This window comes from Octopus sinensis, linkage group LG1 (genome assembly GCF_006345805.1).
Source record: "Octopus sinensis linkage group LG1, ASM634580v1, whole genome shotgun sequence".
Lineage (NCBI taxonomy): Eukaryota > Metazoa > Mollusca > Cephalopoda > Octopoda > Octopodidae > Octopus > Octopus sinensis.
The window spans coordinates 173,701,124-173,712,849 of NC_042997.1; positions in this window are offsets into that span (position 1 = coordinate 173,701,124).

Below are 11,726 nucleotides of genomic sequence, written 5' to 3' on the forward strand. Positions count from 1 at the left end.
ATCGGTCAAAATGTCAGCCAACGTTTTCTTCTTACCTTTTGGCAGTAAGAGAAAAAGATGAGGGAAAGAAAGAGATAGACAGAGAAAGGGAGAGAGAGAGAGAGAGAGAGAGAGAAAGAGGTAGAGAAGGAGGGGAGAGAAAGAAATATTGGAATAGAAAGAAATCAAGACGAAGAGAGCAAATGACAGGCAACAATCCGATGAGGGAGTTAGTAAGAGCAAGAATGAGAGAAAAAAAAAAACTTGAGAGAGGTGTGAGCAAGGAAGTCAGTGATTTTGTTTTTTGTTTCATTTCTGGTGCAACTTTCCCTACTGGCTAAATCTTGTCAAGCCGTCATGTAGTTAGGAAGTACTCTCTTGGACACATTGTCAACTTTGCTGTGAGTGATATCAGTGAGAATTTTCTCAGGCAAGTTATCACACGCTGGTTTTTCTTGGAGCGTTTATTATTTGTATTTGTACATTGGTGCTAACTTTGTTACTTTGAGAAACTATTCTTATAGAGAAAAGTATGTGAACTGACTGATCAATGAAAGAATAAGAAACAAAAGTGAGATGCATATATATGTAATGTTACAAACAACGGTCATAGAAAGTAGTAAGTTATTTCTTTTTTTCTATTCTAGGCACAAGGCCCGAAATTTTTGGGGAGGAGGGCAGTCGATTAGATCGACCCCAGTGCGCAACTGGGATTTAATTTATCGACCCCGAAAAGATGAAAAGCGAAGTCGAACTCGGCGAAATTTGAGCTCAGAACGTAAAGACAGGCGAAATACCTATTTCTTCATTACCCACAAGGGGCTAAACATAGAGGGGACAAACAAGGGCAGACATAGGTATTAAGTCCATTACCAGTGCGTAACTGGTACTTAATTTATCGACCCCGAAAGGATGAAAGGCAAAGTCGACCTCGGCAGAATTTGGAATCAGAACGTAACGGCAGATGAAATACGGCTACGCATTTCGCCCGGCGTGCTAACGTTTCTGCCAGCTCGCCGTCAAAGTAGTTAGTTATTATTTAACAAAATATTCGTGAACGAAAATACTGATGCATGGTTATAGCTTATCCTGTGAATAGGGAACTTGAGGAAGAATTGGCTATCGTTTCTAGCAGATCCAGCATCACGTATAATGCAATTCATTTTGTTGCTACTCTGAGCTTCGAACGACAAAGCTTATTATCAGCTTCGAACGAATAAATTTTATTACATGGAAGGTGGCATGGCTTTGTGGTAAGTAAGCTCGCTTTGTAACTACGTGGTTTCGAGTCCAACCCCACTGTGCGGCACTTTGGGCAATCGTCTTTTACTACAGCTTCGGACGACCAATGATTTGTGGAGGAATTTCGTAAACGGAAACTGTGTGGAAGACCATCTTATATATGCTTGTGAATGTGTGTGTGCGTGTGTGTGTGTGCTTGTATATATGTGTATCTTTGCGGAAGACCAATTTATGTGTGTGTGTGTGTGTGTGTGTGTGGTGTGTGTGTGTGTGTGTGTGTGTGTGTGGATGGTTTAGTTAGTTTACCTCAGCATCACTTGACAAGCAGTGGTTGGTTTGCTTGCATCTTTGTAACTTAGCTATTTGGCGAAACAGGCCGATGAAATAAATACCAGACTGTTTTTAAAAAAAACATTAGGGTCGATCTTTTCAACTAAAACCCATCAAGGCGGTGCCTGAGCATGGCTAAAATCCAATGACTGAATCAAGTATATAGTTAAAGATAAAAAAATACATACCTCCAGCCATTAGTATTTATACGAAACTGAGACTCCACTAAGTCACTATTTTAATTTTTCTCGTCTCTGTTCTCCAAAGCGATAGAAATTCATCTCATCATTTTCGAATCAACATATATTTTTTATTCCAATACTTGATTCAGTGTGACTTTGCATGTAATTTATAGCATCTGTTGGTGTGTGCTAGGCATCACCTATGATTCTATACAAACGATGTTAAGTGTCAGCAGATTTTAGCTGTTATGATTTTAGCAGATTTTAGCTCCAGCTTTAACGAAACAGAGCTACAAAGTGTTTGTTCTTGGTCAGTTTTGCAGCTAGGCAATGACTACCATTACAGAAATTGCCGATTTATGAGCTAGTTCTACCCAAAATCAGTACGCCTATGATATTATACTGTTTATAATTGAAAGCACTTTAAAAGATGCTCGTTCTCGCTCTTACATCTGTGTGGCTTCTGAAATGTTTCATATGGACATTATATTATTCAACGAGGCAGAACAGGTAGCTTTTCATCCTTTGGCATAATCGATGCAACTTAGTCAACGGATCAGAATATATTGTTGCATTGATTCTTTCCTATTCTATTAGAATAATGAAGGAGAGTTTCATTTTCTCTGGATCTGAAGGAGTTAATATGGTGTGTTATAGAATTATGCATTTCCCCCGTGCTAATCATCCAATGTTGATATATATACAAATAACATCACGGAAAACTTAGTTGCGTGTGCCCGTGGTAATGCATGTAATGTTTACTGTACAAACGATGAAAAATACCTAAATTACAAAATAAACCAAAATCATACCCTCATCAGCTTTCTAACTACGGAAACTCAGTTTCGATACGTTAAGATAGAACTGCTACCTTAGTGGTACCAATAAACAATTGAATAAATCGTTGGAGATGTGATACAAAAGCAGGTAAAGCAAATAAAGGTGTCTTAGTTAAGTGTGACACAGAAGACAACTGATTAGGACGAGAGAACTGAAAACATAGATCAATTAACGATGAAATTTAATTAAATAAAACGCAGACCTTTTTCAAAAAATAAGATAGATAGACAAAACAACACGATATAATACTTTAACAAGATTGGACTTTTTTATTCTTGGTATTTTGTTGAAGATTTTTCACGAATTCCATCATTAACAAAGGTGCTCGTTCCGGTTCTCTAGGTTACAGGGTGGGAGACTAATCCGTGACCTGGTTTAATTCACCACCTGGCCATTGGGCGCTTAAAGTAGAGGTCACTCTGCTGCAAGTATTCGAGTCAGGTTTCCGATTTGTAAATAACTTCCTTCATACCTTCAGCCCTGGAGGCCCATGATATGTATAAAGTCATAGCACAGATATTCTTATTCCTTCTCTGAGGATATGGTGACAAAAAATAATGTAACTTATAACTTATCGTCAGAAAACATTTGACGAAAAATGAAATATTTCTTAAAATTTTTGTGCGTAACATTTGCATTAATGGTTTTTCCCATTAATATTACAGACAGAGAACGCAACGAACTGGTACAACTGTTAGCACACCGGCAAAATGCTTAGCGGCATTTCGTCCGTCTTTACGTTCTGCTTTAGTTAAAGTAGATAGTCCATTGTAAAAAAAAAAAAAAGCTATGTTAGGTATTTTGAGCAAGGTAACTTGTTGGAAAATCTTATCTTGAGTCTGCGTCAGCTATACAAAGAAAGAAAGGGAAAAGAGAGCACAGATAACAACTGGCATTATGTAACCTAAACAGCACCAGAAATTAGCTGTTGGCTCTTTGCCCAGTAGACTAGACCATAGAAGTGTTTAATTGACTCAGTTACCATGAAAATTGAGCAATCGAAAGGAAAGGAATGAAAATTACCTAAAATTAAAAATGAACTAGCAAAATAAAAAAAAAAGAGGAAAAATAAGCAGCTGTATAGTGGTTGTCATATTTTTTATGATACTTAAGCACACAGCTATATCATCGCACAAATTAAAGGTATATAATTACAGGTACAATCCGTTCTGGGTCGGGGAATACTTCAATTAACATCGACCCTAACTTATTCCTTTTGTTGAAACTCGAAATGGTGAAAAGTTGAGTCGACCGCAGCAAAATTCGAACTCAAAACACGAAGACAGACGAAATTCCGCGATGTGGTTTGCCCGGCGTACTAACGATTCTGTCAGCTCGCCACCTTCTCCGTCCCTAATATTCTTTTCTACTATAGGCACAAGCCCTGAAATTTTGGTGGGAAGAGGAAAGTCAATTACACCAATGCTAGTGTCTTACTGGTCGTCGACCCAGAAAGGATAAAAGCGAAGTCGACCTCGGCTGAATTTCAGAACGTAAAGACGGACGAAATGCCGCTAAGCATTTTGCCGGTGTGCTAACAGTTGTACCAGTTCATTGCGTTCTCTGTCTGTAATATTAATTTTAAATTTTGGCACAAGGCCAGCAATTTCTGGGAAGCGGAGAAGTAAGTTACATCGACCCCGGGACCCAGCTGGTACTTATTTTATCAACTCCCTAAAGGAAGAAGGGCAAAGTCAACCTCAACAGTATTTGAACTCAGAACTCGCAGACCGACGAAACACCACTAAGCACTTTACCCTGCATGCTAACGATTCTGCTAGTTTGCCGCCTTTCACCGCCCGTAATATTGAAAAGTTTGCAAGTACACATACGTATGTTCTTTTGTTCTTGTTTATCTCTTCTTAATTGAGCTTATTCTATTTAATCACGGATTTTTTCTTAATAGAAAAGCAATAGTACTTTACCTCACACAGTCCTCTGAATATACACACAATATTAGAATTATATGCTTGAACACACAGTTCTCCTGGATTGCATTGCAAGTTTCAGGTGAATGCATCATGTTAAAAACAAGTTAAAAATTAGGGTTTAAAACAGCAGGCAAGTCAAAGCTCTTGCACGCAAGATGGAGTATTTCCGCCTCTGGAATTCGTTCCACTCTAGGTACTTGTTAGTTAATTAGTAACTATTGTTGTTGCAACTGTTGTTGTTATTTAGGATACAAGGCATCTAACCATGTCCATTCAATCATATATATATATATTATATATATATATATACATACGTGGCTGTATGGTAAGAAGCTTGCTTCCCAACAAAATGGTTCTGGGTTCAATCCTACTGCGTGGCACCTTGTGCAAGTGGGTTCTATTATAGCCTCGAGCCGACCAAAGCCTTGTAAGTGGATTTGGTTGGCGGAAACTGAAAGAAGCCCGTCGTATGTATATATATATATATTATATATATATATATATATATATATGTATGTAAATATGCATGTATGAATGTGAATATTACACACACACACAAACACGCACACGAACACACACACACGCACGCACACACACACACACACACACACACATACACGCATGCGTTCGATTGCTAATGAATGCCTTCAGTTATCTGTGCATATGTTATTTTTGCTATTCTTATTAATCTTGTTTAGTGCTAGATCGACACTGATTCACTAGATATTTGATCGATCGCATCCCACTCGTGATAATCCCATCGTATTTTTAGACAAGACATGCATCAAGATTATTATCCAAATTGAATATCATTCTTTTCTTTCTTTTTTTTTTTTTTTAGACAATAGGGTTAATCTGCAGTGAGTTTTGGGTTCTGTTTCTAGGCCTCTTATAGAGGTTTTTCCCTAGGTACTCGTCATGAATACGTGCTTACGAATATACGAATATATGTGTTTCGTTGTTAGAGAACATTTACGTGAGCGTATGCTTACATCTGAATGTGTATGTGTGTGTGTGTGTGTGTGTGTAAAATTTGAGGGTATACGTATGTGTTTGTGTTCACGTGTGATGGTGTAACTAATGATTACACTCAGTTCTATATAAATCGCTATGCGTGGATGCCTTTACTATTCTGTAACGATATCTGGGTATTCTTAGAGAGGTGTTCATCAGTATATATATGTGTGTATATGTGTGAGTGTGTGTGTATGTATATACATACATGCATATATTTACACACACACACACACACACACACACACATATATATATATATACATATATATGTACATACATATATATACATATATGTACATACATACATCATACATACCTATATATATATTTATATACATATATATATATACATATATATATATATGCACACATATATATACACATACATATACATATATACATACATATATTTATACATATATATACATATTATATACATGCATATATAAACATACATATACACACACATATATATACATTCATATATATTTGTATGTATGTATGTATGTATGTATAAATGTGTGTATACATATATATATATATATATATATATATATATATATATATATATATATGGGGGGGTATGTGTGTATGTATAGATGCTTGGATATATTTTTCATCCATGTGCGTGCGTGCGTACCTTTGCGCGCGGGTGCGTGTGTATGTCTGCATGACTAACTTGAAAACACTCCTCGGCGGAAAAGAGGCCTTGCTCGTTCGAGCGTACTCTTTTCCCCTTATTCTGTATTTGCAGTCTTCTGGCCGTTGTTCGTTATCTCGTCTATCAGGAAACCTAGCGCTGACACAGACATGATAACAACAATTTTCGGTCATCAACACACGCACATAACCACTTCCAGGATTGCACACACGCATCTATATACAGTAATTCATTTATTTCATTACGCATTAGTACTTGTTTACACATACGCACGCTTACGTATGCATACTTGCATACAATGACGTACACATTCGCACACATATAACACATGACACATACATATTTATCTATATGTGTATACACGCATACATATGCATATACACAAACATATATACACGCACGCACATAGACACACAGACAGATACACACATATATACATACATATAATGAATGTGTGTGAGTTGACATCCAGTGAAGTATCTATCTATCTATCTATCTATCTATCTATCTATCTATCTATCTATCTATCTATCTATCTGTCTGTCTGTCTGTCTGTCTGTCTGTCTGTCTGTCTGTCTGTCTGTCTGTCTGTCTGTCTGTCTGTCTGTCTGTCTATCTATCTGTCTGTCTGTCTTTCTGTCTGTCTGTCTGTCTATCTATCTATCTATCTATCTATCTATCTATCTATCTATCTATCTGTATACATGTGAGTGTATCGAGTATGTACATGTATATACATATACATACACACATATACAAATGTTCAATACATACATGCATACATACATACATACATACATACATACATACATACATACATACATACATACATACATACACTCACACAAGCATTCACGTGTGCGGTTGTATGTTTGCGTAGAACCATATGTATTTACTCACACATACACACACGCAACCGGACGTATCCTCGAAGATATAATATTACATACACATCGGTTATATACTGCTAACACTTTACACCCAGAAACACTTCTGTAAGCAATAGGTGTCGCATTTAGCAAACACGTGACTTATAGCCTAGCGTTTATTGAAAATTGTCAAGGTGCGTCCATTTCTGGTCACTGCGTGGACATCGAATCAAAATTTTCATATTAATAGTAAAAAGTGGGGGCGGTATAACGTCGATCCTAGTGTCGCCAGCGCTATTGCCTGTGTATCATTAAAACAAGCCAGGAATATTTTCCCTCTGGTTGTTGAGCCGAGCTCAATCGAGCAATGCAATCGTCGCTTTTGAAAATCTAACCATTTTGATACGGCGTAAAAGCTAACTAATCGTTGAATGGTGTCGGTGGCGGCGGTGATGGCAGCGGTGGTGGTACTGCTGGTGCTAGTGTTGGAGTGGTGTTGGGTAACAGTGGAATAAGTTATAAGTTGTTGTAGGTGGTGATGGTGGCGGTAGTGGTGGTGATGGTTTTGGTAGTTGTGGTGATAGTGGTGGTGATGATGTTGGCAGTGATGGTAGAGGTATAGTTATGGTGATGATGTTCGTGTTCGTATTGTTAGTAGTAGTAGTAGTAGTAGTAGTAGTAGTAGAGGTAGTGGCGGTGGCGATCAAAATACGAGTAAAAAGAGAAAGAGATATAGGGAAATGGAGAAATAAAATGAAGATAGAATGCAAATAAATAGTAAGAGTTTCTTGGAGATTCTGTGAATAATTAAAGCGAAGCAAAGCAGCGAGAAACACAGTGAAGGATGAGAAATGAAAGGAAGAGTGGAAGAGAAGGAACGATAGATAGATAGATAGATAGATCGATAAAGAGAAAGAGAGGGGGGCGATTATGTAGACAAACCGTGTTTTCTCTTTATTCGATAATCTTCGACACTGATTAATTGGTTGTTTATGGTGTCTTCTCATAAATGCCGGGTGTTTTATGGCTGTGCTGACTTTCGGAGAAATGAATTAGATGTTACTCTTCCAGTGTCATATTCATATCTTTCTGAAATAATTATCCTCATTGCGAAAGCGAACGTTGATTTTTCTTTTATTTGTTCATCGACGCCATCTTTCTTGTTGATGACCTCGCCGCGTCGTCGTGTCGCAGTGAAAGTAAACCGAAAGTTTTGATTACTTCCATAACTCATATAATTCGAACCAAGTTAAATATTTAAGGCGAACAACAAAAAGAGATTATAACCCTCGAAAATTTTCAAGTAAAGAAGAAAATATTAAAAATAAGTGCTTTAATATAGATATGAACATTAAGGAACGATAAAAGCTGTGGAGAATGAAGAAGAAGAAGAGGAAGAAGAAGAAGAAGAAGAAGAAGAAAAAGAAAAAGAATAAGAAGAAAAAGAAAAAGAATAAGAAGAAAAAAAAGAAGAAGAAGAAGAAAAGAAGAAGAAGAAGAAGAAGAAGAAAAGAAGAAGAAGAAGAAGAAGAAGAAGAAGAAGAAGAAGAAGAAGAAGAAGATGATGATAATGATGATGAGGAGGAGGAGGTGGAGAAGGAGGATGGTAGTGGTGGTGATAAGTTTATGTGTATTTAATGATTCAGGTAATATTTTTAGAGTAAGAGGTGAAGAAAAAGGTCGAGGGATATAGGTAGAGTGGTGGGCTAAATGTTTTGAGAGTATTTAGTTTCTTCCCTTTAGGGTATGAGTTCAAATCCTGCTGAAATTGATTTTTTTAAAAACTTTCATCTTTACTGATATAGTGATTTCAGAATAATCTCATTTCAGCTTACCTCTTAGTAAGATTCTAACTGAATTAAAAGGAAAATGGAAAAAATATATATTGAAACATCGGTTTCAGATTACCCCTACGGTGGCTACTGGAAGCTGATTTCATATGCTCCCTAACTATATATACAGAGATTGGACAAAATAATGGAAACACCTAGCATCATAGCATCATAATTTTGAAATATCTATAAAATTGTCAAAAGCTTGTTTATTTTTATGTTTTTTTTATTCATTATTAGTGTTGCTTAATGTGTTTTGTTAAAATTGCTGTTTCTTTTCAGATATCATCAGAAAAAGGTAATTAAAATTCATTAAAATGACAGATCTTTCGGATTGTTGGTGCTCGTATAGCAGGTGCTAGCGTAACGGAAACAGCCGAAGTGTTCGGTGTATCAGCAAGTACTGTCTCGAAAGTTATAACAGCCTTTGAGAAAGTGGGAAAAGCCTCCTCTTCGAAACAAATCTCCGGAAGAAAACCAAAACTTTCAGATAGGGACCGTCGGACTCTTACGCGAATTGTTAGAAAAGATCACAAAAGTACAGCTCCCAAAATTACTGCAGAACTTAATGTCCACCTCGAGAACCCAGTTTCCACAAAAACTGTTCGCCGGGAGCTGCACAAAGCCAGATTTCACGGGAGGGCTGCAATATGAAAACTACTATTTTCAAAACAAACGTTGCAAGCGTTTAGAGTGGAGTAAAAACCTACAGATTTGGTTCCTAGAGCAGTGGAAGAATATAATTTTCTCGGGCGAGTCATACTTTACTTTATTTCCGACCACCGGCCGAGTAGACGTGTGAAGACAGCCAAAAGAAGCATTTGACCCAGACTGCCTACTTCCAACTCTTAAACACAGAGGCGGATCTGTAATGATCGGGGGCGGGGCTATATCTTGGAAATTCGCTGACCAATGGTTTCCCTTCTTGACAGAATTAATAACCAAGGCTATCTAAGCATTTTATCTGATCAAATTCATCATGTGGTTGCGGAACTGCTTCTGGGGAGAAACGCAATCTTTCAGGATGATAACGTACCAATTCACACAGCTAAAGTTGTTACTAAATGGCACGAGGAACATTCTAGTGAAGTTGAACATCTTATCTGGCCACCACAGTCTCCAGATTTCAATATTATTGAACGTTTATGGTGCATTTTAGAAAAAAACAAGTAAGGAGTCGGTATCCTCCATCATCATCACCACAAGAACTGGAAACTGTTTTAGCTGAAGAATGGACAAAAATTCTTTTGGAAACAATTCAAACTTTGTATGAGTTCATACCTCGTAGAATTCAAGCTGTAATTACTGCCAAAGGCCGTCCTACTCCATATTAAAATAAATTTGTTTGAAATTTTAAGGTTTTTCCATTACTTTGCCCAATCTTGTATATTGGCTTCTAAAGGTTGGGAATGAAGACTAGTCTATTTATTTTTCTTTAGTACTTAATTCATCGACCCCTAATGATGAAAATGGTTTATTCTATTAATGACCTGTGTTTGTATTTGGCATTCTTTTTGGGGGTGGGGGTTGTTTCCCATATTCATATAAGAATCAATCTGAGTGACCTGATCTTTGTAATTTTGTTAATTAGATTTTACTAAAGTTCTGTATGGAGAGGTTAATGTCGCTTTATATTTCACGTCTCTCCTCAATTTAATTAACTTTACTAATAATTGTTTCTAATTTAATGTATGGCCAGATATTTTATGAGAGGAGTTAGTCGATTACATCAACTTGTGTACTTGACTAGTACTTTACTTTATTATGACTACCGACGTCGCTTCTGTTAAAATCCACCTCGTTATGATCTTACTAAAGATTTATGCCCCGATCGCCTTCCTTGCGTGGGAAATCTAATTTGTCTATATTTTCAATGACATTGACAATTGCAGTAACAACACAAAGTAGTTTCAGAGTTCTTACATCCATCTTATTTCCAATTGAGACGATCAAATTCGGCAACCATGTTAGACATCACAAACGTACGAGCGATATGCTTGTAGTCTGAGAACTGTGATGATCTTATTTTGTATACTTCTTTTGAGATATTCATTTATTATTTCTCACTCCTTCCCTGTTAATACCACCATCATAGCCTGACATTCTCATCTTTTCCATGATACTTGCATTTCTAGACTTTCTACAATGTTTTAATTTTTAAATATAAAAGTAACTGGAGATTAAGTCACAAACGCATTGTACGTATTCAAAAGTATTTCACCCTCAGTAGTACCACCATATATACACATTGGGATTCAATACATTTCATTTCAGTGTCTGTATAATACTGAGCCTTTCAGTCATATTAAAAGGTTATTAGATAATAATAACCTTTTAATATGACTAGTTCTCAGTTCATACAGCAATAGGTTATCCACAAAAATAAGATAAGAGAAATTTTTGCATTAACGGTATCCATTTCTATAATGATAATGTTTTGTGAGTACATTTTGTGAGGCGCAGGAGTGGCTGTGTGGTAAGTAGCTTGTTTACCAACCACATGGTTCCGGGTTCAGTCTCACTGCATGGCACCTTGAGCAAGTGTCTTCTACTATAGCCTCGGGCCGACCAAAGCCTTGTGAGTGGATTTGGTAGACGGAAACTGAAAGAAGCCCGTCGTATATATGTACATATATGTATGTGCGTGTATGTTTGTGCGTCTGTGTTTGTCCCCCTAGCATTGCTTGACAACCGATGCTGGTGTGTTTATGTCCCCGTCACTTAGCGAGTTGCTCGATTAAAGGCGTGCTCCAGCATGGCCGCATTCAAAAATGACTGAAACATTTGATAATGGAATTCACGAGAGAATAAAGACTAACACTGACCAACTATCACCCTCCTGG